At 41.6% G+C, this 10,158-nt stretch overlaps 1 pseudogene; it reads left to right on the plus strand.

Annotated features, from left to right (window-relative positions):
• Window positions 1-3,167: 3,167 nt before the first annotated feature.
• Window positions 3,168-8,880, plus strand: LOC101710821 (pleckstrin homology domain-containing family A member 5-like; annotated as a pseudogene).
• Window positions 8,881-10,158: the final 1,278 nt, after the last annotated feature.

A 10,158-nucleotide genomic window follows, 5' to 3' on the forward strand; every position in this document is an offset into this window, starting at 1 on the left:
TAGGGATTCTATTTTGAAGTGGATTATAGGCCATACATGTTATATTCTGGTAAAGAACTGGTCTACACTTTGCCTTTGTTCCAAGAATCTGTGTGAGGTTGAATTTAGGAGTGGGAGACTAATGAATGTGGTGGAGAATTCAAAACATCCCAAAATATAAGCTGCTGATCAGATTCATAGATGCAGGGCCTAACTAAGTGTAGACATGTTGTAAATGTTAAATTTCTGTCCAAAAAGAACTGCATATAAACTAGGGGCCTAAAGAGCAGTGCATGCTGAAGTGATTTGTGCTTTTAAAAATAAATTAAGTACCTCAAACTGGAATAAGAAGCAAAATGTTTTGAAGGGCCCCCAGATATTGGTCAGATCACACTGATGTAGGTGTAAATGTAAATATGTTAACATAATATTAAAGAAGACAAGCCTTGGGTTCTTATTCCCAAAGGTTCCTCTAGGGAATTGGTTTCCTGGGATTTGTTTCTTTATGATCAACCATCCAGTCACTCAGAGACCACTGGGGCCATAATTTTAAGGAAGAGCTATGAACTTCTCAGTACCTGAAGAAGTCAACACTGTGATTGTGGACTTCTAAACTTACAGAATAAAGGAATCATTGGCTTATGGAGGCTACCACTCAGATTTCAAAGGAAATCTTGTGAGGTCAGTAAGCATGCCCCTCAGTGGACAGTGTGTGAAGATCTAGGAATGAAGTCAAAGGATAAATGAAGATTCAGAGAACTAAGAGATATAAGTAGAGCAACCTGAAGAGAGTAGCAGAGTGGGTTGCTATAAGCAAATTCAGAAGGGCACAACTAACAAGCCCTCTGGAACTCCCAATTTTTCTTATGGCCCCCAATGATGGGCATGATGTGGCACTATAGGAGTTAAGGATTGCAGGGTTAAGGATTGAAGGGTTTCAGTTTTGCATTGGGTCCTATTGTTTTGATCCTCTTATTCTCCCTTTTTGGAACAGTGATACTTACATTTTTTCACTGTATTTTGGAGTTAAGTAACATTAAAAAAATAATTCTATAGGGGTTTACAGCTAATAATTTGTCTTTAATTTCAGAGGAGGCTTTTTGGTAATCCTGGGACTACTAAGACATTGAGAAGGGCAATATTGCATTTTCATTGCACTTTGGATAGCAGTGTCAGAGGGACCCACTGAGTTTTTGTTGTGTTCATTTATAGATTAAGAATGGATGAAGATATATGTGGGTGTAATGGACAAAGGTTGAAACATGATGAGTTTATCTGTCAACTTATATAATGTGGTGTCACCTGGGGATTAGTAAATCATACACGGGAGTCTCTGTGTGCCACAAGAAAGTATGAACTTGGTGACTGTATCTGATCTCTAGCCCCTTTTATTCTAGCCCTGGTTGTATCTGTGCTCTTAGCAGTTTTTCTCTGGTACACATTTCTCCCATGAATTCCTGTCTTGTAACCATCTAATTGTGGACTAATCCAGCTGCAACCATGAGAAAAACTGAACCTTCTATTTGAAGTTGTAGGTGTTAGGTAATTTTTGCCAATAAGAGGAATTCTGATAGATACATATTTATATATCCAAGTATTGGGAGAATTAATATTGTTAATTTGCCCATAATAACCAAAACAATTTATAGATTCAATTCCCACCAAAATGTTCATAACTTTCTACACAGAACTAGGAAGACATTCCTAAAATGTATATAAAATTACGTATAAGATGCCCATAGCCAGAGAAAACTTCAGCAAAAACAGTCATGCTGGAGGAAGTGTTATAATCCTTGGTTTTGAGAATTATTACAGAGCCTACTCAAAACAGAATGAGAATGGGTTTTAGAGACTAAAGAAATGGAACAGAGATAGCAGAAATTAATTTGCACATCTATATCAAAGTGATGTCTCCCCAAAGCACACAAAAAAAAATTGGGAAAAGGGGATTCCATTTAACAAATGGTGCTGGGAAAACTGGATGTCACTATGCAGAAGACTGAAACTTGTTATCTATCTTTCAGTTTATGAAAATTTGACTTAGAACATTTGCACACTATTGATGGAAATGTAAAGTAGTTTATTCATTTTGAAAAATAATACATAGCTTCTCAAAATGTTAGCATAAGAAATAAGAAATGCTGGAGGAGTTGTGATGATAAAGGAACCTGTCTCCACCGTTGGTGGAAGTGTAGACTGGTGCAACCACTGTGGAAATCAGTATGGCGATTCCTCAAAAAACTAGGATTAGAGATACCATTTGGTCTGGCTATTTCCCTATTAGGTGTCCTTCCCATAAGAATTAAAAGCATCATAGCAGAGTGATATACGTGCACCCCCGTGTTTACAGTGGCACAGTTTGTAAATAGCTAAATCTTGGAAACAGCCCAAAAGTCTATCAACTGGTGACTGGATAAAGAAGATGTGGATTTTTAAAAAATAAAATGGAGTATTACTCAGCCATAAAGAATGATAAACTAGAGGCATTTATAGCTAAATGGATGCACATTGAGGCCATACCGTTAAATGAAATAAATAGAATATGTGTGAATACCATGGTAAATACCATTGTAAATACTCTGGTGTGAGAAACTGAAAGTGTAAATGAGGGCCAAAATCTATAATTGATAATGTAAAATAGGAAGCAAGGGTCCAAAAGGGAAGGGAAACTAGGGAGGGGTTTGGGGGCAAGGGAAGAAGGGAAGGTAAAAATATGAGAAGAGAAGAAAAAACAGAAACAAAGTTTTTGTAAATAGGGAGGGTTGGTGGGGTGGAAGGGAAGGGAGGGGAATGGGGAAAAAACAAGTACCTAGATGTATCATGTACAGGCCCAAATTCCCAATGATGAATGTGATTGAAATGTAGAACTAAAATGTACCGATACACTTAATGAAAAAAAAAATTAATTTGGTGGGTCAGATTTTTTAGAGTTCTTTATATATTCTAGATAATAGTCCTTTATTAGCGTGTGGCATGCCGGGGCGGGCCTGTGGCAGCGAGGATGGGGAGGGGAAGCGACAAGGGCAGACCCAGCCTGGGCGGCAGGGCGGGCGCCACCCAAGGGTAGGGAGCGCGCCAGGCCGCACTCGCTCTTCCGCTTTCTCAGCTCCCTCGCTGGCGCCTGCGTCCCAGGGCAGCCTGGGCGTCAGCAGGAGAAGGCAGCGATGGCAATGGCTGGGGAATCAGACATGGCGGCTTATCTCACCCTGGAGTGGATCTGCTCCCTGCCCTGCTCCTGGACTTAGGGCATCAGCAGGGGCGGCCGCGTCTTCTTCATCAAGGAGGAGGACAAGAACATCACTTGGCTGCACCCAGTCACCAGCAAGGCCGTGGTCACCTGACACCAGCTGCAGAGCACAGATTTGCCTACTGGCTGGGAAGAAGCAGATAGTTTTGTTTTGTTTTTTTTAATCTCCATATCTTTTATTGGTACATTTTAGGTATACAATACGTTTACATTTATCATTAGGTGCTTGTACCTGTACATGATGTATCTTGGTTCTTATTCCCCCCCCATTACCTGTGCGCCTTCACCCCCTCCACCCTTCCCTATTTACATAGATTTCGTTTCCGTTTTTTTTCTTTTCTCATAATTTTTCCTTTCCCTTCTTTCCTTTCCCCTTCCCCTCCCACCACCCCTACACCTTTGGATCTTTTCCTATTTCAAATTATCAATTATTCTTTTTAATCATTTTAATCCTTATTTACACTTTCAGTTTTTCACACTAGAGAAACTGTTCGGTATTTACACATGTGTGTCCTATTTATTTCACTTAAGAGTATGGCCTCAATATGCATCCATTTAGTTATAAATGTCTCTAGTTTCTCATTCTTTATGGTTGAGTAATACTCCATTTTATAAAAAAAAAAATCCCATATCTTTATCCAGGTTCCAGTTGATGGGCACTTGGGCTGTTTCCAAGCTTTAGCTATTACAAACTGTGCCGCTATAAACATGGGTGCCCATATGTCTCTGTGGTATGATTCTTTTAATTCTTTTGGGAAGATACCCAGCAGGGGAATAGCTGGGTCAAATGGGACTGCTAGCCCCAGTTCTTTCCATACTGATTTCCGCAGTGGTTGCACCAGTCTGCACTCCCGGCAACACTGGAGAAGGGTTTCTTTCTCTTCACACCCCCGCCAGCATTTTTTTATTGGTTGTTTTCTTGATAGCAGCCATTCTTTCGGGAGTGAGGTGGAATCTCAGTGTTGTTTTCATCTGCATCTCTCAAATGACCAGAAATGTTGAACATTTTTTTATGTATTTATTTGCTGCTTTTACTTCTTTGTCTGAGAAATGTCTGTTCATTTCAGATGCCCAATTTTGAATTGGGTCTTTGAAGTTGGGGGGTCTAACTTTTTTCAATTCTTTATATATTCTTGATAGTAGACCTTTGTCTGAGGTACAGCTGCTGAAACTTTTTTCCCACATTGTAGGTTGTCTCTTAGCTCTGTTGGTGGTTTCTCTTGCAGTGCAGAAACTTTTTAATAAGATGAGATCCCTGTTGTTGATTCTTTGTGCTAGCTCCTGTGCTACTGAGGATTTGTTCATAAAGTCTTTTCCTATTCCAATGTCTTCAAGAGTTCTACCTAACTTATCTACCAGCAAGTTTAGTGTTTCTGTTTTAATATTTAGATCTTTAATCAACTTTGATTTTAGTTGAGTGGAAGGTTAAAGACAGGGGTCTAGTTTTAATCTTTGGCAAGTTGAGATCCAGTTTTTCCAACACCATTTATTAAATAGACTATCTTTCCTCCAATGATGGTAGTTGGTTCCTTTGTCAAAGATGAGGTGGCTGAATATGTCTGGAGTTGTTTCTGCATCTTCTAATCTATTCCACTGATCCTCAGGTCTGTTTCTTTCCCAGTACCATGCTGTTTTTGTCACAGTAGCTTTGTAGTATATTTTCAAGTGGTGGATTGCGATACCCCCAGCCATGTCTCTGTTGCACAGAATTGCTTTTGCTATTCTACATTTATTCTGATTCCAAATGAATTTTTGGATTGTTTTCTCTAGTTCTGTGAAGTTTATTGTTGCAGCTTCAATTGGCATTGCATTAAATCTATATAGTAGTTTTGGAAGTATGGCCATTTTCACTATATTGGTTCTTCCTACCCAGGAACAAGGGATATCTTTCCATTTTCTTATATCCTCTTTGATCTTTTTTTCAGAGTGCTGTAGTTTCCAGTGTAGAGGTCTTTTGCTTCCTTTGTTAGATTGATTCCTAGATATTTCATTTTTTTAGATGCTATTGTAAAAGGAATTATTTCTTGAATTTCTCTGTCAATGAGTCTGCTATTTGGATATAAGAAGGCTATTGTTTTTTGAGTGTTGACCTTGTATCCAGCTATTCTACTGAATCTGTCAATTAGGTCTAGAAGACTTTTGACTGAGTTTTTTGGGTCTTCTATGTAAAGTATTATATCATCAGCATATAATGACAGTTTCACTTCTTCCTTTCCTATCTTTATTCCTTTTATTTCTTTCTCTTTTCTAATTGCTGTGGCTAATATTTCCAGAACTATATTGAACAGGAGTGGTGATAGTGGGCATCCTTGTCTTGTTACTGATTTTAACATGAAAAGTTTTCGTTTTTTGACCATTTAGTATGATGTTGACTGTTGGTTTTTCATAAATAGCCTTACTCAGGTTGAGATAAAGACCTTCTATTCCAATTTTCTATAGTGTTTTTTATCATGAATTGGTGTTGGATTTTGTCAAATGCCTTTTCTGCATCTATTGAGATGATCACATGGTTTTTGTCCTTGTCTCTGTTACAGTGTGTTACATTTATTGATTTATGGATTTTGAACCATCCTTGCATACCTGGGATAAATCCAACTTGGTCAGGGTGTATGATCTTCTTGATGACCCTCTGTATTCTGTTTGCCAGTATCTGGTTGAGGATTTTTGCATCTATGAAGAAGCATATACTTTTGAAGGGGCAAGATACTATATAAACCATAATGAAAGGAAAGAGACCTGTAAACACCCAGTCAGAGGACAGCCATCGCAGGATTATATTTTTGTGGTGAATAAACAGACTCTTGCAATAATGACATCTGAAAGAAAGAAGGAATGACCTATAAGTATGATAAATTAAGCTTCTAACCATAACATGGCTTCAGAATATGCAGTACATCCAATGAGCCCTGTAAGATGAACTTCACAGTCTTCAAAAAAAGTGCATAATTTTGGAAAGAGTTCAAATTCAATTAAAAGGAATCCTAATGCACCTGTGGTCAGACGAGGTTGGCTTTATAAACAGGACAGTACTGGCATAAAGCTGTGGAAGAAATGCTGATTCATGCTTTCTGACCTTTGCCTCTTTTATTATAGAGATAAGAAAGAAGAAGGTATCCTGGGGAGCATACTCTCACCTAGTTTTCAGATAGCTCTGCTTACCTCTGAGGATCACGTTAATCACAAATATGCTTTCAAGGCAGCCCATCCAAACATGCAGACCTATTATTTCTGCACTGATACAGGAAAGGAAATGGAGTTATGGATGATAGCCATGCTAGATGCTGCCCTCGTACAGACAGACCCTGTGAGAAGAGTGGACAAGATTACATTTGAAAGTGCATTAACTAAAGAAACAAATAACATTCCCAACCATAAAGTGTTAATTAAACTAGAGGCCCAAAACAACCAAAAATCAAGGAAATAAGCAAACTTGAAGGAAAAAAGGCATTAGAAGATGAAAAATACAGATTTCAAAAGGATGGTCAGGATAGACCTTTAACAAAAATTAATAGGGTAAGGTTGAATTCTCTGGCCTCTGACTATGATGGTGGGTCAGTGTCAGCATGGCAGATCTGAGAGGTGGAAATCACTCCAACACAGTGAGTGCCCTTACACGTGGAGGCTGACCAAGTCATACAGAGAATGAATTCGATGCAGCAGTTGGAACAGTGGATTAAAACCCAGAAGGGGAGAAGTCGTGAAGAAGAAACTAGAGGAGTGATTTCTTACCAAACATTACCAAGAAATATGCCGAGCCACAGAGCCCAGATTGTGGCTCGCTATCCAGAAGGCTACAGGACGCTCCCTAGGAACAGCAAGACCAGGCTGGAAAGCATCTGCGGTGGCGCAGCACCTCCCAGACTGGACCAGGCAGGGGGACCTGCAGCCAAAGAGAAGCGGAGGGCCATGCGGGACGACACCATGTGGCAGCTCTAAGAGTGGCAGCAGAGGCAGTTTTACCACAAGCAGAGCACCCTCCCTGGACACAGCTCCTTGAGCAGCCCTAAGACCATGGTTAACCACTCCGACCAGATGCACTCCATACCCACGTCGCCCTCACACGGCTGCATCGCCGCTTACCAGGGCTACTCTCTGAAGCGGGCTTACCGAGCCAAGGTGACGTCACCCACTCAGAGAGGGGACGTGACCATAGACCATAGGCACAGGGCTCCCCACCCTAAGCATGTGTATGTGCCTGACAGAGGGTCTATGCCAACCGGGCTAAATTTATAGTCTGTTAGTCCCCAGAGCCTCCAAGGAAAAACGCTGTCATAAGATGAACGCAGAGGTACATTATACAAATACAGCCCCGAAGAAGTAGAATCGATGCCAAGTTAAGCCGATTATGTGAACAAGAGAAAGTGGTACATGCGCTGGAGGAAAAACTTCAGCAGCTCCACAAGGAGAAATATACGCTGGAGCAGGCCCTGCTCTCCGCCAGCCAGGAGATCAAGATGCATGCAGAGGAGCCCGAAGCCATCCAAACCTTGGTTGCTGCAGCGGGACGACCTGTAGAACGGGCTGCTCAGCACCTCCCTAGAGATCTCGCGGGCCACCGCTGAGCTGGAGCGCGCATGGCGAGACAGCGACAAGCTGGGGCGAGACTGCGACAAGCTGGAGCAAGACATGATGGGCGCCAGGGCCCAGGTGTAGGAGGGGCTGTCCCTCGGCGAGATCCAGAACCTGTGTCGGAGATGGAAAGTCCAGTTGTTAAAGGCTCCCACTTTCCTGTTGGCGTCGTCCACCCCAGGACAAAATCACCAGCACCGGAGTCCTCAACAATAGCCTAGTACATGACCTTGAGGAAAACTAAGAAGATGCCGGACCTCAGAACCGAGAGGCTGCGCAGCGCCGTGGAGCAGCTGTGCCTGGCGGAGAGCAGGCAGCCGCGGACGGCGGTGGAGGAGCAGCTGGAGCGCATCTGGCTCCACTACCAGTCCTGCTTGAGGGAGCGGAAGGGCGCGCTGGCAGTGCCCAGCCCGGGGCCGGCGTCGCTAACCAGGAATCCTCGCAGAGTCCCTCGAGCGCCAGGGAGAACCTGGCCACTGCCCCGCAGACCTAGAAGGATGATAATGTTAAGGAGCTGGACGCTGTTGGTAGAGAAAAAGATGTAAAGCCAAACTGTGACACTCCTGCTGGGGAAATTGTCCGACTAAAAGAAGCTGAGCCCCAAAATACAGATTATAGCCAAGAGTTTAAAAGAACTGACAGTGTTTTTTATGAAACGATTTCCACACCTAAGCCAAATGGAGTGTATTCTGAAGAAGTGACGGATAAAGAAAGTAACAACGAAAAGATGCCCAAGGATATAACTTACAGCCCTGAAGGTGAGATGCAGACCCCAAATTCTAAACCGGAAGGCTGTCGTGAGGAAGACATGAAGGACAGCATTCACAAAGAGGAAGAAACGGTTACTTCTCAGGAGTCGACTCCTGAGATTTCTAGAGAAAACCAAACACGGGCAGGGAAAAGTCTGCCCCTGCCTCCCGAGCCTGCTCCGCTCCCGTCCGCCCAGCCGCAGCTCCTGGAGGGCTCGCACTTCATGTGTGTGTAGCTCCAACTCCACTCACTTCTGTTGAAACCGCTCACCGACCTTCAGCAATGTAAGAAGATATTGTTCGGTATATTTTAAATCTATGAAATTCATAGTTCTGATCCTTTTGACCCGGGAGGATCATTTTATCACTTCTGGAAAATGTTCATTCCAGAGCAGCTTTAAGACCCACTCACACTCCACACTCTCCGCGTCCCTGGCCAGCTGCCGCCGTCTTGGTTCCAGCACACAGGACCGGCCGGTGCTGCTCAGCGTGCAGTCGGCCGGCGCTTCCTCAGCTGCTGGTCTCCAGATCTGAGCTTTCTTAAATCTAGGTGAATTTACATTTCTTTTTGCTTTTCGCTACAATAAAGTTAGCTATTATTTTCGATGAAGGTTTTTTCCTTTTTCCCATTTTGGCTACTGCAGTGCTTTCCTTCTTTGTTTTTTTTTTTTTTTTTTTGGTATCAGGGATTGAACTCGGGACCTTGTGCTTGCGAGGCAGGCGGCGGAACCACTGAGCTAAATCCCCTGCCCTGCAGTGCTTTATTTCACTCTTGATTTGTACAAATTATATATATATATATATATATATATATATATATATATATATATATATATATAAAACACAAATATTGCTTACCTTTACTTAAAAAACAGAAGTGTAGGTATCTGAAAGTCCTGGACGTATACTTCTTTGGGATAGATGTGTACAGCAATAAGCAGGTTTTCAAATCCAGTACTTAGTTCGTGTACAAGTGTAATTATGTTCATTGTGTATATATTATACAATGAGCACATGTAATGTCTTAAAGGCTACTTACTATTGTTTAAATGCAAATGTTCATATCTCATTTCTTTTTTATCATGTTAAATAAATGTTGATGTTCTTAGAAAAAAAAGCAGTCCTCTATTTGATGAATAACTGGTAAAAAAAATGTTCCCACTCTATGGGTTGTCTCTTCCCTCTGTTGGTGGTTTTCTTGCTGTGCAAAAGCTTTTCAATAAGATGAGGTCCCACTTATTGATTTTTTGTAGTATCTCCCATGCAATCTGGGTTTTGTTCATGAGGTCTTTGCTTACTCCTATGCCCTCAAGCATTCTACCTATTCTCTTTTCCAGCAGATTTAGTGTTTCCATTTTAATATTTAGATCTTTGATCCATTTTGATTTTAGGTTAGTGCATGGTGAAAGGTACAGGTCTACTTTCAGTCTTTGGCATGTGGAAAGCCAATTTTTATAGCACTTTATTTATTTATTTATTCCTTACGTTCTTTTATTGGTACATTTTAGGTATACACTACATTTACATTTATTATTGGGTGCTTGTACCTGTACATGATAAATCTTAGTTCTTATTTTTCCCCATTACCTGTGCGCCCTTCACCCCCTCCACCCT

This window comes from Heterocephalus glaber, unplaced genomic scaffold (assembly GCF_053883595.1).
Source record: "Heterocephalus glaber isolate CG9 unplaced genomic scaffold, H.glaber_assembly_v1.0 deba00001461, whole genome shotgun sequence".
NCBI classification, from domain to species: domain Eukaryota; kingdom Metazoa; phylum Chordata; class Mammalia; order Rodentia; family Bathyergidae; genus Heterocephalus; species Heterocephalus glaber.